Below are 12,917 nucleotides of genomic sequence, written 5' to 3' on the forward strand. Positions count from 1 at the left end.
TATGTGAAATATGACAACACGACATATAATTATCGAGAGAAGCTTGAATTTAACACACGTTGCGACACGGAATGGGCAAAGAGAAATTCAAGTCAAACGAATGGTTTTTCATTAATTTTTAATGAGGCACGGAAATTTATTTGATAACGAAACAAATGGATGGACAATTCAAATAAAATAAGGTTAATAGATCGAAAAAACCTCAAATTATTATATTTGTGAAAAAATTATCTTAAACTAACTTTTACCATCAAAAAGCTCAAACTGATACACAGATGACAAATTTACCCACAATTAGTTTTCTTTAAAATTTACCATCAAATTACTAAATTGAATAATACATGACAGTTAACGTATGTACTAGCTTGAGGATTTACTTTCCATTTACCATAAATGGACATGTTTGTGGTTTTTTTGTGATATTAATTCAATGTAACAGAAACTAAAATACAATAAATTTATCATAAATATATCAATTTGGACTTTTTGTGATTAAAATATTTGTTTGGAGTAAATTATCATGGATGCGTTGATTTAGAATTTGTTTGTAATTAAAAAATTAATTTAAAATTAATTTACCATAAATGTACGAATTTAAAGTTTTTCTTGACATTAACCTCATGAAATATGACGGTTACATTCCAATTTTCGGTTTTAATACATGCTGGCATGCTGCGAGTGTATTCTCCCGGAAGCAACCTCCCCCACGTGACTCCGGACTCTCCCCGCCCCACAGCTCGACCTCGCTCGTGCGTAGCTACTGTTCACCGAGCGTGTCCAAGTGAAGTGCTCGCTGGCTCCCTCCCTCCCTCGCTCCGCGAAGTTCCCGTTCTCTTCCTCCTCCTCCGCCTCCTCCTGCTCGGCCTTTCTCTTTTTCAACGCTCCGTACGGTCTATTTAATACGCAAGATTCTCAGTGCCCGTTTTTTCAATTGCAGAGGCATTGAGGTGGGTTCGCCACTCCTGCATTAGTCTCCTTTTTTTCCCCCGGCCTGTTCATCTTGCATTCACATTCTCTGCGTTTGCTGCTGCGAAACCCATAGGGTGAAGGCATGAGAGCGAGGCTGGGCGGCAGCCTCGCGCCTCGGCGTGTTCTGCTAGCGATTCTTTGTAAGCGTTCTTGTTCTTGTTCTTGGTTTTTTTTCACTGCCGGTATCTTTATTTGGCATTAATCTTCCCTTTTGGCAAATTTAACAAATTGGGTTGTCTTGAATGCTTATTTTTGGAGGACCCGAGTGTGCTTGATTTCCTGCTTTCCTCTGTCGTGTCAGTTCTCTACTCTTCTGCTTATCAAGAATCTAGCTTTTTAAATTTCTGCCGCCGGACAGCCAACTTTGATTCCAGATCCAGTTTTTGTCGACGCTGTTGTTTTGGTGCAATTTCTCCGTAGTTCGATGCTTTGGAGTTTGGACCTCATATTGGAAAATATTTTAAGGTGAAAAAGCTGTTAAAACCAAAAGGATAGGGACGAATTTTAGCAGAAGGTATCTCAGCAACAAAGCGTGTGGAAGCAGAAGGTGACATGGGAACGAAATGTTTGACTTCTGAGAGGATTTGTTGGTGTTGGGAATAACGGATCCCCGAAAACCGGATTCGACACTAAATCGAACCCCTAAATCAATGCGGAAGACGAAGCCCGGGAAAACACGTATCACCGATCGTAAAGCACACCACAGAGTCGAGCGTACCTTGTTAGCCACAGATTAGACACTGACGCCGATAAGAGGAAGAAAATCTAGCCCTATTCAATCCGATGAAGCCTTGAAGGGAAGACAGTGTCGCCGTTTGCTTACTGTTTTTGTTTTAGGGGGGAGAGAACGTTGGAGAGAAGAAGACGTACGTTCATCAAAACGTTGTCATCTCTCTCTCTCTCTCTCCTCCCTTTTATACCTTCCCCCATCCACGGGCCTTATTCCCATGGGCCGGGCCTTTTGGGCCCAACATGGGCGGACGGGCCTTAAGCCCATCACCAATTAAAACCATCATCTCCCACTCACACTTGGTGGGCTGAACAGGATTCTCTTTACCTCTCTTCAACATTCATACCGGTGAATAATCCGTGCGACCAGCATACTTTGAGAGCTCGTTGCCATACATCTGTTAGGAATATATAGCAGCTCATAATGAGCATCACACTCCGAGTAGATTTAGTATGCAGTACCCTAGATCGATTGATCACATTTATATCTCTCTTGATCTCTTTCTAACAATGATATATATATTGTATTCACAATTATGATTATCACAAAGATAGTCATAATTGGTTAACCAGTTAATACAAAACTACAATGTGATTCTCCAAATTCGATCTTCCTCTTCCCTTCAAACCCTCAATTTCAGTTTAGCTTGCTTTTCTAGAAATGCCCCATTAGATCGAATCAAACTCATGACCATTGGCAATATCCTAAGATAGCAAACACTAAATAGAAATTTTGAGAATAAGTAAGAGTCATGAGGGGACTAAAAAATTGAGGAACTCTTTTCCTCAAGAGTCTCACACGACATAAAAGTTGAGATCAAACTTTTGCCACTCTTATTGGTCGTCTCATGCATACGTAGTATGAAATACGTATTACGATAATAACTCATTTCCCATGGAGCGTATGTCTACACCTTCAATACCGTACAGATGATAATTCAGACATACCGAATGTCTAACTTGAGTTCACGTATCTACTCATTCACAAAATTCATCAGAACTCACATCTGGCATCATAGACAGATAAAGTAAAACGTGTGGGGTGTTTTACTTTCGGACATAGTAAGTATTATGTCCTCATCTTAACACCCAGTTAAGGCAACATACATATTTTAAGCTTGAGCTCTCGATTATCACCTAGATAATAAGCTTAAAAACAGTCTCATCTCTATTTATCACACAGTAAATAGAGGCGATTACCCGTGTGAGTGGGCTAATCTTATATCTATCCGACATACTTCCTCAACTTAAAATAATGCACTGAGCATTAAGATGCATAAAGATCAAACTAAGATTCGTAGGCATTAATGATGAAAACACAAATTCATCAAATGTGAACTCTTAGGGAAATTACAATATTCAATACATCATCCTCTACACAATCCTAGGGATTTCATATGGCCACAAAACACATCTCTAGGTATTGGCTTTGTCATAGGATCTGCTACCATTCTATGCGTAGTATGTACTCTAAGTTCACATCTTTTCGTGCAATCATATCATTGACGAAAGTATACTTTGTATCTATATGTTTGGTCTTGCCATGATATTTTGGATCTTTGGTGTACGCTTTTGCTACTTGGCTATCACAGTTGACCAACAATGAATCTGCAGCACTTCAAATAACACCTAAATGATCCAATAATCTCTTAAGCCAAACACCTTCTTATACTGCTGCTGATAATGCCACGAACTCAGTTTCCATCGTGGACAAGGCTATACACTTTTGTTTCTTACTGCTCCAACATATGGTGCCTATTACTCGGTAAGAAAACAAATCCATAGGTAGATTTTCTTTCATTTAAATCTCATCTTCAATCAGCATCTAAATAGCCTTTGAGTTGCAGATCCTTTCCATAATAACTCAACGTATAATCAGCAGTCCCCTTTAGATACCTTAGTATTCTTTTAACGGCTTTCCAACGTGCTTGACCTTGATTGGATTGGTATCTACTCACCATTCCAACTGCAAAACATAAGTCAGGTCTTGTACACATCATAGCGTACATCAAGCTCCCAACAGCACTAGCATAAGGAACATGTTTCGTTTGTTCCTTCTCTTGTGGAGTCCTTGAACACAGTCTATGGCTCAATCCTTCACCTTTTGCAATAGGAGTGTCAATGGGTTTACAATCCCATATCTTTCAATTCAAAATTGGAAGACAACCAACTTTTAACAGTATTGACAAGCTCCATATTGCTTCAGGCAATTAGTATATCATCAACATATAATGATATGATCACAAATTGATCCTTGGATCTTTTGATATATACATAATGATCCTCATCTATCATTATAAAATCATATCCCATTATGACATTATGAAATCGTATATACCATTGTCTTGACGACTGCTTTAAGGCCATATATCGACCTCAAAAGTCGACATACCTTTTCTTCTTGGCCTTTCACTATGAAACCAGCAAGTTGTTCCATATATATTTCTTCCTCTAATTCTCCATTGAAGAAAGCAGTCTTTACATCTATCTGATGTAACTCAAGATCCATACTAAACACTATTGCCAGAATTATGTGAATCAAGGTAAATCTCACTACAGGAGAAAATGTATCTTCATCATCAATTCCTTCCTGTTGATTATACCCCTTCGCCACAAGGCGAGCCTTATGCCTTTCTATCGAGCCATCAACCTTTCGCTTTATTTTGAGAACCCACTTGTTCCCAATAGCTCTGCGTCCCTTTTGGAAGATCAACCAGTTTCCAGACTTGGTTTGATTTCATTGACTCCATTTTCTCTTTCATTGCATAAATCAATTTTTCCTTACTAGGGCAATTTAGAGCCTCATTAATATTTCTTGGCTCATCCTCATCTTGTGGAGCAACCATAAAAGTTTCCCCTTCAATGTCAAAACGTCGACAGGGAATACTTTGGCGACTTGTTCGCTATATGGGAGATTGTACACTTAGCACATCATTCCCCATTATGCTCCCACTTGGATTAGATAATGACGATATCATCTTATCATGTGGTTGTAATTGAGAATGAGTTGAATTCAATTCATCACTTCTCATATTACTCCCACTTGGACTGTCACGCCCCGATCCTCGGGCACGCACACATCCTTCTACCTTGGTCGATTTTATAATGCGATATCCAGGACTATGTATCGCCGACCCTTTCATTTATTAAGCACATGCGGAAGCAGTTAAAATCCCCAGACAATAAAACGATGGGATAGAAAAGCAGGGCCATATATTTCATATTGAAATTCATAACCAAACTTTTATACAAACCATAAACCACTTTGAAACTATTCACATCAAAATGGATTCTCAAAAGAAGACAGGAACTTAGACAAACTAGGCCGTACTCAAGGCCCCTCTCAGGATTGCCTTCTTCCTTCAAAAATCTTTTTCCTTAAGATTCGCCTCCGAGTCTTCCTTCTCGGATTCCTCCTTCTCAGCTCTTCAGCGGGGTCCTGAAATGGTTTTCCCCAAACTGGGATGAGACTACGTCTCAGCGAGTTCTACCCCACTAAGCCCGATTAGATAAACTATTATACTACAGGCTGCCTAAACACGCACAGGGCAGAGGACTTACCTTGGCCTCGATCCCACCCGCAAGTCAGTACAATTCATAATAGGCACCCAAGCAATCATATCACCGATCGAAGCATCGATCAAATCGACCTAGTCGATTATATTCCAACAAGACCACTCACGGTCATTTCCATTCAGGCAATCAATTCACAACATCAAATCAAAGCATCGACCTAGTCGATTACATGCCAAACAAATCAATCCCCACTGTGGGATATTTAAAAGCTAGGCCACGTGCATTCTCCAGACGACCTTCCAAGTCTCCGAGTTCACGTGCCTCGAACCTTGGGCCCACGTGCATTCTCTCGGGCGACCTTTTCGCCAAAGTGATGCATCAAGTCACCGAGACCACGTGCCCTTTTAGATGCCCGGGCCCACGTGCATTCTCTTAGGTGCATCTCACCAAAGCGATGCATCAATTCGCCGAGACCACGTGCCCTTTTAGATGCCATTCCGGAATGCTGGACCCACGTGCATTCTCTAAGGTACTCGCTTACCAAAGTGACGCATCGATCACCGAGCCACGTGTCCTTTTAGATGCCAAATCCTGTCACCGAGCCACGTGCATTCTCCAGACGACATACCGAGTCTCCGAGCCACGTGCATTCTCTCGGCGACCTTTTCGCCAAGGTGACATATTCAACCACTGAACTCACGTGCATTCTCCAGGTGACATTCCAATTCACCGGGCACACGTGTCCTCTTTCAAGTGGTTACCAGTTCACTTTCAATATCGACAACCAATGCCCAACGATTTCTCAATCAAATAATTAAATCAAGTCAACAAAGCATTATAAATGCTTAATAACATACTTGGCCATTCACCAATCAATACTCAATCAAATAATTAAATTAACTCAACAAAGCATTATAAATGCTGAATAAACATACTTGGCCATTCACCAATCGATAATTCAATCTCAATCGATTCCAATCAATTTAGGTAAATCCCTAAAATATCACAATTTACTCAATTCCATACAACGTAGAACTCAAATAAATAAACGGACTGCGCCACGACGATCGGCACGAGATTTCGGTCATCGGCCATCAAAATCTTAATTTCCGAAAAATAATTAATTTATTTATTAATTTCGAAAATTAAATAATTAATATTAAAAATTCAATTTAGCTCAAAATAAAGCCCGATTACATAAACGGACTTCACCACAGTCATCAGCATAATTTTCCGGTCCCGAGCCATCTCAGTTGAATTTTCAGAAAATAAATAATTATTTAATTTAATTCCGAAAATTAATATTTAAATACAAAAATATCCACTTAGGCCCGAAAAGCCTAATTGGAGCCCACTAAGGGTCGGGAAAAATCCCGAGGCACTTCCAATAATTAGTAGACCACGTCTACTTGCTAATTACACAATCAATTTATCTAAATCACATCACAATTGACTAATAATTGCTAATTTATTCTAATCTAACAACCTAAACATAATTAATTAAATCTAAACCAGCTTAAAGCATAATTAGCCACTAATCCTGGATTAGTGAGATTACTCACCAAATCGCGCACAAATCGGATCAATCCGACGGCGGCGACGCGAGGAACGATTCTTCCCAAAGCACCGCTCGGGTTCGGGGCCGGGAAACGGCCCAAAACGGGCCCGAACCAGCTGGAAACCCATTTCGTGGGTCTGCTGGAATGGCTGGAAAAACACACAAACAGCAACCTACAACCACGGCAAGGGCGGCAAGGCGCGGGGAAGGCCGGTGGAGGTCCGGCGAGGTCAAATGGCGGCGGAGATGGCTGGACGGGCTGGAACAGGGCCGAGAGGCCGGATTGCACGAGGAAGGGGTGGCAGCACGCGACGAACTCGGGGCGTGCGCGGACGGCGAGACGGTGGCCTGGCGGCGAGTTGCGGCGGTGCGGTTCGGCTCCGGTGCGGCGGCGATGGGCGACGGGCTGCTGTCTCGGCTTCTTCCATTTCTGGTTCTGCTCGCCCGAAGAAGAAAGAAGAAGAAGGGGGTTCGGTCACGTGGGGTTGGGGGAAGAAGAGAGAGGAGAGAGAAGAGAGAGAAGATAAGCTTGGACTAGTCAAAGGGAAGAGAGAGAAAAGGTGGGCGGTGGGGAGGCTACGCACAAAGGGGGAGGGGAAAAAGGGGGAAGGAGAGAGAAGATAGAGAAAAAAAAAAAGAAAAGGGAGAGAGAGAAAAATAATTCAAATAATAATACTTCTCTTATTTCTTTTCTTTTTCTCTTTCCCTTTCACTTTCTATTTTCTTTGGTCTTCAAATCTTCCTCCGATAATTTCTTTCTTGAAATTTCGGACTCGGCAATAAATTGATAGACGATGAGACGGTCCTAAAATGAATTGTGACACGTCCGAATATTCGATTCCCAAAACCGAATTAAATTTCATGATTAAAATCGACCGGACGCGATTTTAGTCCAATCCAACCAATTAGGTAGCTTTTAGGGATTTTACCGCGGTTATATCCCTTAACGGCTTCACCCAATAGGTTAGCTAACTCGTGAGTGATCAGCTCAGAGAAAAAGGACCATAGGCACGTCGACGAAATGCACATTTCATTTTATCGAAACGGGGTCGAATTTCGGGATGTCACAACTCTTCCTCTTATAAAAATTTCGTCCTCGAAATTTAAACCCTTTCACACTTTGCTCAAAAGGTGGGGGTATAATTGTCTCATCGACTCTTCAGTCTCCCAAGTCGCTCCTTCAACACCGTGGTGCTGCCAGACCACTTTGACCAACGGAATGGTCTTTGTACGCAGAACTTGCTCTTTGCGATTGACAATTTGAGCCGGGCTTTCCACGTATGACACACGGTCATCCACGTCCAATTCCTCGAAATTGAGCACGTGGGTCGGGTCAGGCTCATACTTCCTTAACCTCGACACGTGAAAGACGTCATGCACTTGCGCCAAACTTGGCGGCAACGCAAGACGATACGCTAGGTTTCCGATTCTTTCAAGAATCTCAAACGGACCTACGTACCTCGAACTCAGCTTGCCTTTCTTACCAAAGCGCAAAGTTCCCCTCATTGGTGACACTTTCAGACAAACGTGATCACCATCTTGGAATTCCAAAGACCTTCGACGCTTATCTGCATAACTTTTCTGCTTGCTCTGCGCTGCCTTTAATCTGTCTCTGATCACTGCCACAGCATCTACTGATTGTTGAACCAACTCTAGGCCTGTTATCTTCCTTTCTTCAACTTCATCCCAACACACTAGAGTTCTGCATGCTCTGCTAGACAACGCTTCAAATGGAGCTATCTTGATGCTCTGCTGATAACTGTTGTTGTAGGCGAATTCCACCAGATGAAGTTAATCCTCCCAACTTCCTTTGAAGTCTATTACACACGCTCTCGCATGTCTTCAAGAGTCTCGATTGCCCTTTCGGACCGGCCACCCGTCCGAAGATGATACGCGTATCGCATCTGAAGCTTTGTACCTAAAGCACTATGCAAGCTCTTCCAAAAAGCAGTAAACCTCGGGTCTCTATCAGATGTTATCGTAACCGGCACTCCATGCATACGAACCACCTGACGCACATACAGGTCTGCGCGTCTATCCAGACTCAGGCCCTTTCGAACTGCAATGAAGTGAGCCGACTTTGTCAGCCTGTCGACTACTACCCAAATCGAATCATTCCCCTTCTGACTCCTTGGTAGTCCAGTCACGAAGTCCATCGTGATATGTTCCCATTTCCACTGGGATCGCGAGAGGTTGCGAAGTCCTCCCGGCTTGCAATGCTGGGCTTTTACTTGCCGACAAGTCAAACACTTGGCCACATGCTTGGCGATGTCCGCCTTCATACCGACCACAAAAGTAGTGTTGACGCAAATTCTGATACATTTTAGTGCTTCCAGGATGAATGCTATAACCGTTACGATGTGCTTCGAGATAAAATTTCTTCTCTAAGCTTAACATCGTTAGGTACAACCAAACATCCTTGAAACCTTAGAGTTCCGTTATCAGCAATCTGAAAATCAGCTTTTCTTTTCTCGGTATCCTCTTGAAGAATTCTCTCGCATGTCCTGGATCTATCGGTTGAAGCCGCTTGATCGACTTGGACATCCGGCTCACCCCGAGGATGGCCATAAAACTTGAGAGGTGGCCTACCTCAAATTTGAATTCCGAATCTCGAGCTCTCTCGATTAAGTTCCACTCCTCAATCAAGATTTGTGCTATTGAAGACTCCCTACTCAATGCATTGGCAACCTTATTTGCCTTTCCCGGTGATATAAAATATCACAGTCATAATCCTTCAACAATTCCATCCATCGACACTGTCTCATGTTCAACTCCTTCTGAGAGAACAAATACTTGAGACTCTGATGGTCCGTGAAGATCTGAAACTTTTCCTCACACAAGTAGTGCCTCCAAATCTTCAACGCGAATATGATGGCTGGGAGTTCTAAGTCATGCGTCGGGTAATTCCATTCATGAGGTCTCAACTGCCGGGAAGCGTATGCAACAACTCTGCCATGTTGCATTAGCACGCAACCTAATCGCCTGAATAACGCATCACTATAGATCTCGAATCCTCCAGGATCAGATGGAATCCTCGGCGAGTGCAGTGGTGAGTCAGCTTTTCCTTCCCTTCAGCTCTTGGAAACTACGCTCGCACTTGTCCGACCATACAAATTTTCTCTTCTTTCTTGGGAGCTTTGTCGAGGCGACGCTATTGATGAGAACCCTTCCACAAACCGTCGCAATAACTCGCTAACCCCGAAACTTCGATCTCTCGACACCGATGTCGGTCTCTGCCAATTGATCACGGCTTCTATCTTGCTCGGGTCGACGGAGATTCCTTCTCCGGAAATCACATGACCTAAGAACGCAACACGAGCCAACCAAAACTCGCATTTGCTAGACTTAGCATACAGCTGATGAGCTCTTAAGGTCTGAAGCACTAATCTCAGATGATTCCCATGCTCTTCATCACTTCTCGAATAGACTAAGATATCATCAATGAACACAATCACAAACGATCCGATATTCCTTGAACACTCTAATTGTCAAATCCATGACAGCAATCGGAGTGTTCACCAAGCCAAACGATCTTACAATATTCTCGTAAAGACTATACCAAGTACGAACAGCTGTCTTTCGTACAACCTCCTTCCTGGTTCGTAATTGACGACTTCATAATCTCAAGTCGACCTTTAAAACATCGATACTCTTTGTAACTAGTCACATCATTCATTGATCTTTGGCAAGGAACACTTGTCCTTGATCTTCCCTAATTGAGTTAACAATAGTCGATGCACACTCGCAATAAACCATCTTTCTTCTTCTCACAAACAAAACTGATGTTTCCCCAAAGTGATGCACCGATACACACGAATTCCTCATTCATCAATCTTCACATCTGCATCTTCAATTCAACCAATTCTGATAACGACAGCTGGTAAGAAGCCTTCGAGAATGGCTCTATCCTGGTGCTAGCTCAATTACAATTTCAAACTCTCTTTCTAGCAGTAACTCAAGCAATTCCTTTGGAACTATCTTAGAAATTTTCTGTATCACGGCCACCTTCTTCTCATTCTATTTCTCAACTGACACATCCACTACAGCTGTCAGATCAATCTTGGCAACCTTTGTCTAACAAACGGATTGTCTTTAGCCAACGAGATTAATGAAATCAAAATTCTTTTCGACTCTTAATAATCTTGCTATTTTCGCAAGCTAATAGACTAAACCGGATTATTCCATGAACAAGGTTCATCATCACAAGATGCTCCATAAGCCCACACTATTCATGTGGCATTAATTTCACACTTCAGCAACTAATCAAGCACAATTGTTGCTAATGATTTCCCCTTTCTCACTTTTACTTAACAATTTAAGTTCAACCAACTCAGCACAAACTCAGCTACGATGATCTGATAAGATCACCTCCAACACATTCTTTCTCTAATCGGTGCAAGATCAATTCTACTCCCCTTCCTTTCGCCATCCTAGTGGCGTTCTACCGCAGTAGCGATGCCTATGCTACCTTGGACTTCCACTGACAATCCTTCACTTGATGGCCATGCTAGTCATCATCACAACATGTTCTAGTCATCCTCGGACACTGGATTTATCCATGCTTCCTTCTACAATTCTGACACTTATCTGGTGCATCTTCTATTTTCTATTAGGCGAAGGCATGCACTCTTTCTGGTTGCCCCATCATTCTGCTAGGACCACTCTTGACCAGATATCCCTGTTAACTATACTCCAAATAAATTCGCATCCTATGAAGGACATAATACCGATCTCCATCATCACGTCTGAAAACAACCTGATCTATTATGCTCAGAGCTGACTTGACTATCCCACCCTTCCTCGTGAGTGGAATAGAATTTTCTCTCAACCTCAGTCTTTTCCCTGACCGATTTCCATTTCTGCCTGAACTGGATCTATACCTCAACTCGAATGCCATGACTCGCTCCCGGATCACACCTCCACTCTGAATCTCAGCATGCAAGGCGACAACAACGGTTGCGATAGCGACAACAACAACAACGGCTTGATCCTGAGCTTGCTGGCTCATCCAGTTCCCAAGGAACACTAGCATCAGAACGATCCTATCGAACTTAGGATCATTCGACGCTGCTACACTAGTACCAACCTGCGGTGGTACTCTTACACTCGAGCAGGCCAGAGCCAACACTCTGCCACAACCACCTCAGGTACTGACCTTTGTCAGTGCATCATCCCGAGTCACAGAGGACATTGTCCTCCCACTAGGAGTTCTCAGCTCCTGCTCGCTCATGGTTCAGTCTTACACTGCAACCCGTCTTCCAAATCCACACTGGATTAGAAGATGAGCGATCCACACACAACAAACAAATTTAGCATTCAACTAACACAGACATGCATCAGCATGAATTTAAAGGCCTTTCCTACTAACTATCCCATGGTCAACGCTCCTTATCACTCCAATCTTCAACCTCGCTCTGATACCACTTAAACTGGATGTCACGCCCCGATCCTCGGGCACGCACACATCCTTCTACCTTGGTCGATTTTATAATGCGATATCCCATGACTATGTATCGCCGACCCTTTCAATTATTAAGCACATGCGGAAGCAGTTAAAATCCCCAGACAATAAAACGATGGGATAGAAAAGCAGGGCCATATTTTTCATATTGAAATTTATAACCAAACTTTTATACAAACCATAAACCACTTCGAAACTATTCACATCAAAATGGATTCTCAAAAGAAGACAGGAACTTAGACAAACTAGGCCGTACTCAAGGCCCCTCTCAGATTGCCTTCTTCCTTCAAAAATCTTTTCCTTAAGATTCGCCTCCGAGTCTTCCTTCTCGGATTCCTCCTTCTCAGCTCTTCAGCGGGGTCCTGAAATGGTTTTCCCCAAACCGGGATGAGACTACGTCTCAGCGAGTTCTACCCCACTAAGCCCGATTAGATAAACTATTATACTACAGGCTGCCTAAACACGCACAGGGCAGAGGACTTACCTTGGCCTCTCGATCCCACCCGCAAGTCAGTACAATTCATAATAGGCACCCAAGCAATCATATCACCGATCGAAGCATCGATCAAATCGACCTAGTCGATTATATTCCAACAAGACCACTCACGGTCATTTCCATTCAGGCAATCAATTCACAACATCAAATCAAAGCATCGACCTAGTCGATTACATGCCAAACAAATC

The 12,917-nt window shown here is 42.6% G+C and overlaps 1 pseudogene; it reads left to right on the forward strand.

The window, feature by feature from the left end:
• Positions 1-822: 822 nt before the first annotated feature.
• Positions 823-12,917, forward strand: part of LOC120286373 — a 28,083-nt pseudogene continuing 15,988 nt past the window's right edge.

The sequence above is a fragment of the Eucalyptus grandis genome, chromosome 1 (assembly GCF_016545825.1).
Source record: "Eucalyptus grandis isolate ANBG69807.140 chromosome 1, ASM1654582v1, whole genome shotgun sequence".
NCBI lineage: Eukaryota > Viridiplantae > Streptophyta > Magnoliopsida > Myrtales > Myrtaceae > Eucalyptus > Eucalyptus grandis.